General features: G+C 42.1%; 1 pseudogene; it reads left to right on the forward strand.

Annotated features, from left to right (window-relative positions):
• Window positions 1-451: 451 nt before the first annotated feature.
• On the forward strand, window positions 452-9895 carry LOC115096215 (annotated as a pseudogene).
• Window positions 9896-10413: the final 518 nt, after the last annotated feature.

Here is a 10413-nt window from a genome sequence, read left to right on the forward strand (position 1 = left end):
TTCAATAAAGTCTAGAAAGCTAACATTTTCCAAAGGGAAAGAAATTTAAGTTAAGAGGGGTCATAATCTGAAGTTGTATGGAGAAAATACTTCTTTACTGCGGAGGATGGTAGATTCCTAGAACAGCTTACCAGCAGAGGTGGTAGAAACCAGTATCATGACAGAATTTAAGCACTAGACAGTGGGAGGAACAAGGTTAGAAGGTTGAAGTATTGCATACAACCCATCTTTCACTCTCTCAACAGCAGAGACAAAGATAGAGGTGGAAAGAGAAAACAAGGCATAGATAAAGCAAGTATTATCTAGGGACACTGCAGACTAAAACTCCCTAGATACCCCCTGAGTCAGTGTTGGCAGGTTGATCATGGCTAGATACTGTTGTGATCAGCAGTTCATGGGATGCCCCAACATGCTGTCCCACTTACTTCTGGGTCCAGGCTGACATAGCAGGATGCCGCCAACAGGCCCCAGCCATGCCGACTGCCATTCCCCTAAGCAGCAGGATGCTGATGCCGACCCAATGCAGCGAGAGGCCACCGTCGACTTGCAGCAGGGCGCTGCCACCATTCTGATGAGACATGGTCCCTTAGGTGCAAGTACGCATGTCTGCTTCTAATTTAAAGGGTTTGCAGTAGAAGATTTTCCATAGCACCCACTTATGATGTTATTGCTATCAGCCTTTAAAAGGGCCTTGCCCCTAATCATCAAGGCCTCAGCATTAGGTCAACTACCTTAGTAGTAGTGCTTTGCTTCTGCATTGTTCCTGCATTCCAGTTCTTTGTTCCTGTGTTCCTGTTTTGTGTCACATTGATTTTGGTCTTGTTATTCAGTTTCTTGACTCCAACCATGTTCAATCTTCAGTCTCTTGTCTTCGTTCTCCCTGTGGTCAGTCTTCAGTTCATTACCTTCAGTCTCCTGCCTCTGAGTTGCCCACCTGTGTTGCTCTTTGCCTCCCTCCTGCTTCTTTATTCCTCCTTCCCTTGGACAGATCCCTGGTTTGAACTCGGCTTGGAATGTTGACTTTTATTGAACTCCGCCTGCCACTGACCACTGCCTGAACTCCAATTCTGATTGAACTCTGCTGAGCACTGACCACTGCTTGAACCTTGACTCTGATAACTGCCTGCCTTGACCACTGCCTGCCTCTGACTCTGCCTGTGTTCTACCTACCCAGGATCCTGGCCTGTGACTTGACTTTTTCAATGGATCTTCACTCCAACATCAGAGGCCCACACCTAAGTCCTGCCAGCCCCAGCTCCCGAGGGGCTCACCGTAAGGGGAACATGGGTTGGTATAGGTAAAGCTCCAGTTGGGACAGTGCCATAGCCAGCTATACCTGCCAATGGTGGAGACTAACTCCACATCGGTCCATGCCTGCAACAGATACCATTCAACAAAGATGGACATAGGTAGCTTGATGTTCAGGCAACAGTCTCACTAATTTCAGACAATAGCTTCTTTAGTTTTGGTAGCTATTTAGGTTACTGCAAAGCTTGGTGGTAAGACATGGGGGATGGTAGGGCCTGGATGTTAGATTAAGTATGAGAACCTGTATGTTCATTTATTCAGGACAAGAAAACAACTAAAAATGATTTGTATAAGAAGAGAGATCCTATAACCAGTTAAGCTCCTATAGCTGGCACCTGGGATGTGCCTTTAGCAGTACAGATCAAACTAACTAGGCAGACTGGATGGGCCAGTTAAATAATTTTAATCCATCATCAACTTCCATTGTTATACAGAGCACCAAAAATGCTGTTTCCTTTCATTCCACTTGATTTTTTTTCATTAAATGTTTTAATATTTTAAAATCTGGTTCAATGATGGTTATAAGAACATAAGAACATGAGATACTGGGTCAGACCAAGGGTCCATCAAGCCCAGCATCCTGTTTCCAGGATGCCAGGTTCTTATGGCCAGGTTCCAGGATGCCAGGTTCTTATGGCCAGGTTCTTATGGCCAAACCTGGCAAGTACCCAAAAACTAAGTCTATTTCATGTTACCATTGCTAGTAATATCAGTAGCTATTTTCTAAGTCAACTTAATTAATAGCAGGTAATGGACTTCTCCTCCAAAAAGTTATCCAATCCTTTTTTAAACACAGCTATACTAACTGAACTAACCATGTCCTCTGGCAACAAATTCCAGAGTTTAATTGTGCGTTGAGTGAAGAAGAACTTTCTCCGATTAGTTTAAATGTGCCACATGCTAACTTCATGGAGTGCCCCCTAGTCTTTCTATTATCTGAAAGACTAAATAACCGATTCACATCTACCCATTCTAGGCCCATTCTAGACCGCCCCTTTTATCCCCTGGTAAAATATATGCATAGAACTACAAATATGCTCATATTCTCAAAGGTCATAAAATAGTAGGGATGTGCAGGAGAAAAACAATTATTTTTCATTTTTGGTTTGTTTTCGGGAAGATTTTTTTTCCATAAATTGTGGTTCATGGATTGTTTGATTCATTTTTATTCATGAGAAAAAAACAAATCAAACAATTTAAAAAACACACCAAAAACGAAAACAAGGCCTCCCAGGGCCTCCCACTTACCTGCCTGAAAAAATGCCAGATAACTATAAAGTGGCAATTTATAAATATATCACACTAATTACAATCTAATATACTTTAGTGACATATAAGATTATTCAAAAAGATTTATTTTAAATATTCCAAAAATATTTATTCAAATACAAAACATTAATATATTGACAAAACATTTCCTTCTATCAAGTACACACATAAATGATTCAGGAACAATATTTTTACCATACAATACATATAAAACCACCATTCATGCAACATCCATACATTTTAAAAAAACATTTTAAACATTCTTTACTCAATATTCTCTTAAATACTATTTGAAATTATTGAGAATATTGATTAAAAGAATGTTTAAAACATTTTTTTAAATGTATGGATGGTGTATGAATGGAGGTTTTATATGTATTGTATGGTAAAAATATTGTTCCTGAATCATTTATGTGTGTACTTGATAAAAGGAAATATTTTGTCAATATATTAATGTTTTATATTTGAATAAAGATTTTTGGAATATTTAAAAGAAATCTTTTTGAATAATCTTATATGTCACTAAAGTATATTAGATTGAAAAAATGCCAAAGCAAAGATCACCCCTGTCCCCACTTACCTGGTCCTGTTGGGATCTGCCGGCTTTTGGCTAGGCCCAGGCCGAAGCCTCAGACTTGCATAAGCTGAGGACACAGTAGGTCACCGCAACCTCAGCCTACTCAAAGCCAAGGCTTTGGCCTAATCTGGAAGCCAGGTCCCAATGCCCTAATACTGTGACCTGTCCCGGAGGCAGGGTCCCTATGTGGGAGCCTCTGCCCAGACCCAGGCCCGATGCTGGGGCCTAAGCCAGGAGACCAGATCACAATACTTGGGCCTCAATCCAGCGTCAGGTCCAGGCCTCGGAATCCAGGCCTCAGAGCCTCTTCTTGGTTTTATTCATTCATTGCACTTACAAGCCAAATGATGCTGTCTGCAGAGGGCACACGGGAGTTAATTAACTCCAGAGCATTCACCCCAGTAGACAGAACTATTGTGATGTACAGCAAAGCCTCCTGGCTGAGTCCCAGGCATCAGGCCTGGCTCAGCATGGGACATGGCCTCCGGGTCATCACAGTGACATGTGTGAGCCTGGGCCAAGGCCCCGGCCTCATGGTATGATCTCTAGATTGGGTTGCGGCATTGATCCTGGGCCTAGACCCCGTCCCCAGTGTCAGGACCTGGTCTTCAGGTCAGGTCATGACATCGGGCTAGGGTCCAGGTCTAGGCCTCGACTTTAGGACCTAGCTTTCAGGACGGGTCTCAGCATTGGGCCTGGGTCCAGCATCGGGACCTGGCCTTCATCGGATACCTGACAGATGGGGGGGGGGGGGTTGTTTAATTTTTGGGTGTCTCGGCCATGGCCCCTGCTTTAGGCTTCAGCCTAAAGGCTAGGCAAGGCCCCGGTTTCAGGCCTAGACTAGGCCCAAATCACTAGATTAAAACGAAATGTACAAATAAGGTTCGTTTCATTCAGGGTGGGCCCTGATTCAGTTCAGGGCCCCCCTGAATGAAACGAATTTGCCTTATTCGTCATGTTTTGCAGTTTTGTTTTAAACAAATACACATCCTTATAAAATAGCATATATGTGCATACATGCTACTTTCATGCAAATATGCTATTTTTGCATGCAAAACTCCTTTGAAAATTCACTCCGTAGACCAGAAGACATCTTGTAAACCTTTGTAATCAAATTTGACTTTGTTTTTCTTGTTAGCAGCAGTAAATTTGGAGCACAACAAGACTAAGCAAGCATAATTTATTTTTCTAAATCATCTTATACAGCCTGTCTGCTTGGATTACCTTCATTTTAATATTAAAGCCAAGGTGCACCAGTAAGAAAGTCATTCAGTCACAAATTGCAACCTCTCATAAATTGTCCTTTAAACTCTTCGCTAGCAGTGTTAGCACCAAGGGGGCATATGCTATTTAATATTTGCACTGGTACTATCCTTCAACACCAGCATAAAACCTGTGGTAAATGAGTCCCTATATTGCTTAGTGAGGGTTCTTGTACACTTAAGGGTATCTTATGTGGCAGCCGTGTGCCTAAATTACATCAATATTTGAAACAAACTTATGCACATTTACTTTGAAAATTATGTGAAATAACATGCACACTCACCCACTGGAAGTTACTCCCGCTCGTTGCAGGGTGTAACTTGTGCTTGGGAATTTATGTGCATACTTTTTACAATCAAAAATATGTGCTCAAATCCAAATTCTGCCCATTGGCAGCCATTTTTTGATGCACATAAAAGTATGTGTAAAACCAGGTTACATGCATACTTTTATGTGTGCAAATCCTGGGCAATTTTATAACAAGGCATTTAAGAACATAAGCCCATGGCTTTGAAAATTCACCCAACAAAGCAAATACAATTGAACTATTTTAAAGATAAATATAGGTGACCCAAGAATTAATGTTACCTAGCAATGACTGGAATGCTTCATTATTTAAAGATTAATTCTCAGTAAGTTCCGAATTTATTAAGTAATACATATGAATTCTGTCAATCTCTTATTATATGGTCTCCGCATATTCAACGTATGTCAGGAACCATTAAAACATGACAGCAGTTTTGTTCAAAATAGAGACAGACAGATTAAGGTCATTACCAAAGTGACAAGTCTATGGCTTCTCTTTAATAACCTCAGTGGCTGCCAATCGATGGTGGCCAAATGATGAAAATAAATTGGATTTAACAGAGGAAGCTAAGAAATATTGATGAAGATAATTCTATCAGTGTTAAAATCTACACCACAAAAGTATTCCAATACTGGGAAATTTTTCTCTTAGAATCAAATCAAAAGGTCAGTTTAGAAGATATGACAGGAAACAGTGCTCTAAGCAGCCGCTATTAAGGGGTGCCTGAATAGTAACGATTGCACAGAGAGTAGAGTTATAAGACAATTAAGTTTTGACTGAGTATTTAGTAAGTATTACTGATATTTCTGTGTAAGCTTTTAATGCTAGTAAAGGATTTTATCTTTCATTTGGATTAAAAATTGAGACATTCTAATGAAATCATTTAGGGACCTTTTTACTAAACAGTATTGAAAAGCATGTGGTATTCACTAAGGAGGCAATAATGAAAGGCATTTCCACAGGTAAAATGCTTTTTTTTTTTTACTCATGGAAATGGGTTTTTGTTTTATAAATGCCCGCCCTATGAGGGTGATTTTATAACAGCCCAGACAGGACTAAAGTCTGTATGTACACATGAACTTCAGCCCTAATATTCAAAAAAAGAATTTATTTATAGACTGACATTTGATCTCAATTGAGATATCACACCAGTTTACATTCAGGTACTGTAGGTATTTCTCTATCTCCAGAGGGCTTACAATCTAAGTTTTTGTACCTGAGGCAATGTAGGGTAAAGTGACTTGCCCAAGGTCACAAGGAGCAACAGCAGGCCTTGAACCCTGGTTGACTGGTTCATAGTCCACTGCTGTAACCACTCCTCTAACCTCCACTGCTCTAACCACTGCTCTAACCACTCCTCTAACCTCCACTGCTCTAACCACTCCTCTAACCTCCTCCTATAGTTTAAGTCTGATTTGAAAATTTGTGAACCTTAGTGTGGCAAAAGCACACACATATTACACCTGCTAGAGAGCAGGTATAAATATCCACCTGAACATTTACCCGCATACTTTGGAAACTGGAAAGTATGCCTATAAATGATTTCCCCACCCCCAACTCCGTCCCAGGAATGCCTTTTTGCAGTATATACAAAATTGCTTCTGTATGTACTTATACACATACAACCCCTGCGGTAATATTCCCAAAGCTATTTTAAGAATGTAAATACTTCTATGTCAGCAACATAGCTACTTTCACCCATTTATCTTCGTAGGTGCTCACGGGATGGGATTTGGTCAGAGTAGGCACTTATATGAGTAGTTTTGCCTTAAAAGAAAAAGCTACTTGCATATAAAGCAGGCACAAATTTATGCAGGTACTTTTCATGGGGTAATAATGAAAGCAAAACTATCCATGAGGTTTTGCTTTCATTATTTCAGCAAACCCCCATGAGTAAAAAAACTACCTGTGGAGCGTGTTTATTTATTTACCCTCTTCATTGCCTAAACCACAAGTGTCAAACGCAAAGCCTGCGGGCCAAATCCGGCCCGCGGCCTTGTTTTTTGTGGCCTGCCAGTGGTATAGGTGGCTAAGGAGAAATGGGTGAGAATATGTGTCAGCAGTGCTGCAGTAGCGCGACTCCTGTGAGCAGCGCGCCGCGGCACTGTAGGCACTTCCCCCATGCAATCACCAATCCCGTCCTGGCTGCTCAGCAATCACTTGCACATCACGCCCCGGCTCTGCTACCACAACATAGCGTGTAGGTGGAGCCGCGGTGCACAGATCATCACAGGGCCGGGCGCCATTTTCTTTTTCTGCCCACGTGGAGCAGGAGTGGAGCAGGCAAATACAACTGGTGGCAGCAGGCTCTCTGGGGGCTGTGGGAAATATGGCAGCAGGGTCTCTGGGGGCCTGGGGAAATACGGCAGCAGGCTCTCTGGGGGCAATATGGCAGCAGGCATATTGCCCCCTGTGGAGGCAATATGCCTGCTGGAGGCAGTGGTTATGCCTGTGGAGGCAGTGGTTCTGCCTGTGGAGGCAGTGGTTATGAGGTTATGGAGGCAGTGGTTATGCCTGTGGAGGCAGTGGTTATGAGACAGCAGGCTCTCTGAGGGGGCACTTATATGACAGCAAAAGGGTCCTAAAGGACATCTTGGTCTTTTACTTAGGTGGCGCACCACAACATCTCTGGTGGAACAATTGGAATCCCAAAATGTCCAACAAGAGAAAAGTTGATGCAGAAGGAAGACAATTACATGAAAGATGGGAAAGCGAATACAGGTTTGTGCTTCAAGGAGAAAAACCAGTATGTCTTTTGTGTTATGAGGCAGTGGCGGTGGTTCAAGGAATACAATATATGTCAGCATTTTGAGACCAAACATGGAACTAAGTATGCTAAATATAGCCTCCAAGAAAAACAACAAATGGTCAGAGAATTAAAAGTCAGACTGCATTCGCAGCAGAAGATATTCACAAAAGCTGGAGCCCAAAATGATGCAGCAGTGAAAGCTAGCTTTATTGTGGCTGAAGAAATCGCTCGGGCTTCAAAGTGTTTTTCAGAGGGTGAATTTTTGAAGGGGTGCATGCTTCCTTATGGTGTGTGAGCAGGTGTGCCCCGATCAGATACAGAGTTTTAAAAATGTCAGTTTTGTCAAGAAACACCATCGCAAACCGAGTTAAGGAACTAGCAGGAAATCTGACAACACAGCTGGCCGAAGAGGCATGCAGTTATCTGGCTTTTTCATTAGCTGTTGATGAAAGCACAGACAAAACGGATTCAGCGCATCTATCCATTTTTACAAGAGGCATGAAGGCAGACTTCTCTATCACTGAGGAGCTCTTGGATGTAGCTGCCATGCATGGGACGACCACAGGGAAAGACATTTTTGATGCGGTGGAGAAGTCCATAAGTAAACATAAATTATCCTGGGAAAAATTGGTGGGGCTAACTACTGATGGTGCACCTGCCATGTGTGGAGAAAAAACAGGCTTGGTGGGATTAATGAAGGAGAAAATGCAAGGAATTAATTGCCACACACATTTGATAATGTATCATTGCCTTATCCATCAAGAAGCTTTGTGTGGAAAGGTTCTGGAACTCGATAATATAATGACCACGATCACGAAAATAGTGAACTTCATTTGGGTGCGTAGCTTGAATCATTGACAGTTCCAGTTGTTTTTGCAGGAGATGGATTCAGAGCATGGAGACGTGTCCTACCATACAGAAGTAAGGTGGCTGAGTAGGAGTGCAGTCCTTAAACAATTTTTTGAGCTTAAAGAAAAAATTACATTTTTCATGCAGAGTAAAGGAAATCCCTTGCCTGAAGTGTCGGATCCAAACTGGCTGTGTGATTTTGCTATGTTGTGTGACGTAACAGATAATCTCTCCCAACTGAATCAGAAGCTGCAGGGATGCAAACAAGTCATCATGCAGATGTCTGACATGATAACAGCTTTCCAGCGTAAAACTCACCAGGACAATCTTGTTCACTTTCCTGTTTGTCAGAGCATCTCAGCCTCATTTCCCGGTGCTTTTTCAACTGTTTAGTTGGCTACCAAATTGGGCCGGTTACTTAATGAGTTTGATCGGTGCTTCTCTGACTTTAGAACACAGCACTCAAGCTTTGCCATCGTAGCCAATCCTTTCAGTACCAACATCAACAATGCACCCTGACACCTTCAGATGGAGTTAATTGATGTTCAAAGTGATAATGGCCTGAGAGAAAAGTTCCAGAATGCTAAAATCGAGGACTTTTACCGTATACTACCCCCTGCTTTGATGCCACAGCTCCGACTTCATGCTGCCCGTATTCTGTCCATGTTTGGGAGCACCTATCAGGCCGATACAGTAAAACCCGCAGGAGAGCCGGCGCTCCAAGACGTGCGCCCACTCTCCCAACACGTGCCCAGGCCACTCTTCTGGGCATGCGATCAAGTATTTAAATGAGGGCCCACGGTAAAAGGAGGCACTAGGGACACTAGCGCATCCCTAGTGCCTCCTTTTTGACAGAAGCGGCGGTTGTCAGTGGGTTTGACAGCCGGCGCTCAATTTTACCGGCTTCGGTTCTCAAACCCGCTGACAGCCATGGGTTCGGAAAACGGACGCCAGCTAAATTGAGCGTCCGTCTTCTGACCCGCGGACTGTGGGCCGATTTTTAATTTTTATTTTTTTTTAATTTTTAATTTTTTTAAAATTTTGGGGCCTCCGACTTAATATCGCTATGATATTAAGTCGGAGGGTGTACAGAAAAGCAGTTTTTTCTGCTTTTCTGTACTCTTTCCTGGTGCTGGCAGAACTTAACGCCTGCCTTTGGGCAGGCATTAATTTCTGAAAGTAAAATGTGCGGCTTGGCTGCACATTTTACTTTCTGTATGGCGCGGAAATAACTAATAGGCCCATCAACATGCATTTGCATGTTGTGGACGCTATTAGTTTCAGGGGGGTTGGCCGCGCATTTTTGATGCGCTATTACCCTTTACTGTATAAGGGATAAAGCTAGTGCGTCGAAAACACGCAGTCAATCGCGGGCTAACAGTGTACTCCGCTGGAGCGCACTGTACTGTTACGGCCTGTATGTGAACATATGTTTTCGATAATGAATCTAAACAAGACTAAGCATAGATCACGCATTTCCGATGACAACCCCCACGCTGTTTTACGGATTGCTACAGCACAAGACCTACAACCAGACATAGACACACTGACCACCAGCCAGAAAACAAAATAGGTAAGCATTTTTACAAATCTGTTTTGTGTTATTTAACAATATGTTCAGCCTTATGGTTGCCTTCAATGGGCTATAAATGTAACTATGCTTAACTAGCATAGCTACATTTATACAGTCACAGAATTACTAACAGCCCTTTGAAGACAACCATAAGGCTGATGTGGCCCTTGGCGAAAATGAGTTTGGCACCCCCTGGCCTAAACGCCCCAAGTAAGGAACAATATGTTAAAATGTAAAAATGATACAAATATACAACATAAAACATACATTCAAGAAAAGCAAGTGATTGATCCAGCAAAAACTAGGCTCCCTCTATGTAGTAAGGCATCATGAAAAGGTAGGAAAATAATAATATCTAGCTATCAAATAGAACTTGGTTTTATACATACTGTTAGGTAATGTGATACTTTGTTGTTTCTATTCCATATATTTCTTTGTACCCCACCTAGAATTTTAAATAGAGTGTGTTGTGAATTTTTATAAATAAATATAAAACCTAAAAATACATAAAATCTGGC

The sequence above is a fragment of the Rhinatrema bivittatum genome, chromosome 7 (genome assembly GCF_901001135.1).
Source record: "Rhinatrema bivittatum chromosome 7, aRhiBiv1.1, whole genome shotgun sequence".
Classification (NCBI taxonomy): domain Eukaryota; kingdom Metazoa; phylum Chordata; class Amphibia; order Gymnophiona; family Rhinatrematidae; genus Rhinatrema; species Rhinatrema bivittatum.